Consider the following 2,867-nt stretch of genomic DNA (forward strand, 5'->3'; position numbering starts at 1 on the left):
ACACACACACACACACACACACACACACACACACACACATACACACAGACCTTCCTTCTTTTTTCTTTCTTTTTTTTTTTTTTTTTTTTTTGAGACAGGGTTTTTCTGTGCAGCCCTGGCTGTCCTGGAACTCACTCTGTAGACCAGGCAGGCCTCGAACTCAGAAATCTGCCTGCCTCTGCCTCTGCCTCCCAAGTGCTGGGATTAAAGGCATGTGCCACCACTGCCTGGCTGACTGAGACTTCATGGCCCCCTAGCCACCTGCCAGGAGCCATCAACTGTGAAGAGCCACACTTAGTGATAAAGCCACACTTTATCACAGTTTCTGAGGACTCTCTTCAATAGCTTCCCCCTTTGTTTGGGGGAAGGTGGAAAGAGGTTGCCACAGAAGCCTTCAATGTCCCTCTCCATTTTTATGAGTCCGCAGTCATCAATACACTGCAAAAGAAGCTTCCTCGGCCATAGCAGCCAGGAGCAGCTGGGGTCAAGGACATCAGCCTGGTCCCAAAGGAAGGATGGATCATGGACATCAATATAACATCCTGCAGCAACGTGAGACACTGACATCATCAACACAGCCTGTGGCAGCAGCACAGATGACAGACATCAGCATGGTCTCTGGAGGAAGCACAGACCACAATCAACATAGTTCAAGGCAGCAGCGACGACGCACATGTATTGGTTCGCCTTACACCGTGTGACTGAGCTTCACCTGTGCTGACTTCATAGAAACTCGCCAAAGAACTTCTTGTGAGGTTCTTATTGCTTCTTGCCACTTCCCAGGACCTGAGCTGGTTGGCAAGCCTCTCCGTTTCTTCTGGATTGAACTGCCCTTGCTTATTTGTGTGTGATGTCTGTCTAGTGGTCTGGACTGCAGCTGCTGAGTCATGTTTGGTGTTTGCTAGTGGACTGGACTGAGAACAATGAAGATTGGGATTACCCCAAAGAACTATTTCTAAATAGGTCCAGATACCCTCTATCCTAATAACCTTTCTTTCCCACTATCTCTGGTGGGTGGTGGGCTAGAGGAGAAGTTGAACCCTTATTAAAGTAGGTTGAGAAAAATGTGTGCATACACTGCGTCACTCTTCATCTCAGATATCTCATTGTTGCTCAGAGGCAGGGTGTCTGTGAGCAGGACCCTGCCCTTATCCACCACCTCCACTCCCTGACATCCAAGCATGACCGTTGTGTGTGCAGCCCTAGAGCAGTGACATAGCCCTGAAAATCGTCCCTTGATTTCCGCACATGCACTGTGAAATGAGAACACCCACAAGCATTCATTCATGCATACACCCACACAAACAAACACTAAATAAACATAATACAAAAGTTACACACACACACACACACACACACACACACACACACACACACACACACACACACTAAATTTTAAAAAAGAATGTTGGGGCTGGTAAGATGGCTAGTGGGTAAGAGTACCCGACTGCTCTTCCGAGAGGGTCTGGAGTTCAAATCCCAGCAACCACATGGTGGCTCACAACCATCCGTAACAAGATCTGACGCCCTCTTCTGGAGTGTCTGAAGACAGCTACAGTGTACTTACATATAATAAATAAATAGATCTTAAAAAAAAAAAAAGAATGTTAACCCATCTGTAATGCTTACTCTCTGTAGGATCACAGGTCCCAGGCCAGGCTTGACACAATGTAAAACACTATTTCAAATAATATCCTGGGCATATAGAGAGACCATCTCTCAAAACAATAAGTTCCCTGATAAGTTTTAAGAACCCCCTCCCCAACCCCACCCCGGGGCTCCCGGTCCATACTCTGACGTTTTCTGATGGAGGAACATTAAGGACAAATTCTTTGTTAAAAATTATTTTATTTAAAAACATTATTAAGGCCTGGCAGTGGTGGTGCACGCCTTTAATCCTAGCCAGGACTACAGAAAGAAACCCTGTCTTGAAACCTAAATAAATAAACAAACAAATACAGGTGTCACGAAGTAGCTTTGACTGTCCTGAGAATCCCAAAGGCCTTTCTTTGTCTTCTGGAAGACACTTCAGGTGGGAAGATGGAGTGTCAACCTTGGAATTTCAGAGTTTTCAGGATCCTCCTAAGTCATCTTGCCCATTCCTGTAGGGGTCTACCAGAACAGCCATTTCAGTGTGGCTTATTGAGTCTGCAGCAGGCCAGAGGGTCCTTGGTTTCCCGTGGGGGTGGGGCAGACACACAGACCGAGGCAAAACTGCTTGATTCTGGTGGGGTCCTAGAGAATTAACAGGGCTCACATGTGGAGAAGACACAGAACAAAGGAGGGAATGTATAAACTGACAAAATGTCTGATCCATGGTGTGATTAAGGGAAGGTTTATTGATTGATTGATTGATTGATTAGAGAGAGATTAGCCAGAGGCACCTGGAAGAGTTCAGAGCAGAAAGAAAAAGAAGTAGACTGAACATGGCCAGCAGACTGGATATGGACAGCCAGGGCTGTCTGTGAGGGAGGGGAGATCAGCAGGAGATAGAGAATAGAGGAAACAGTGTGAGAAGCAGGAGGAGAGAAGGAGGAAGAGAGACAGAGAGACAGAGACAGAGAGGGAGATAGACACAGTGAGACAGAGAGAGAGGGAGAGAGAGAGCACACATTGAGACTAGCAAGGCTATAAGGAGAATGAGTAGCTGTGGAGAATGAAGCCTGTGATGAGCTGGAGAAGGTTAAGGGCAGCGGTGGAAGTGTGAAGGCTGGGATGCTAGTTAGCGTGAACTTTGAAATGTATAACTGGTACTTGAGATGCTGAAGGAGCCTGGAGGCCAGCATTTGATTTGGGGTGCTGATAGGCACCACAGATAGCCATTTGTCCCTTCTGCTAGTGATAAGGGAAACAACTTCCTTTGGTGG

This window comes from Mus pahari, chromosome 3 (genome assembly GCF_900095145.1).
Source record: "Mus pahari chromosome 3, PAHARI_EIJ_v1.1, whole genome shotgun sequence".
Taxonomy (NCBI): Eukaryota; Metazoa; Chordata; class Mammalia; order Rodentia; family Muridae; genus Mus; species Mus pahari.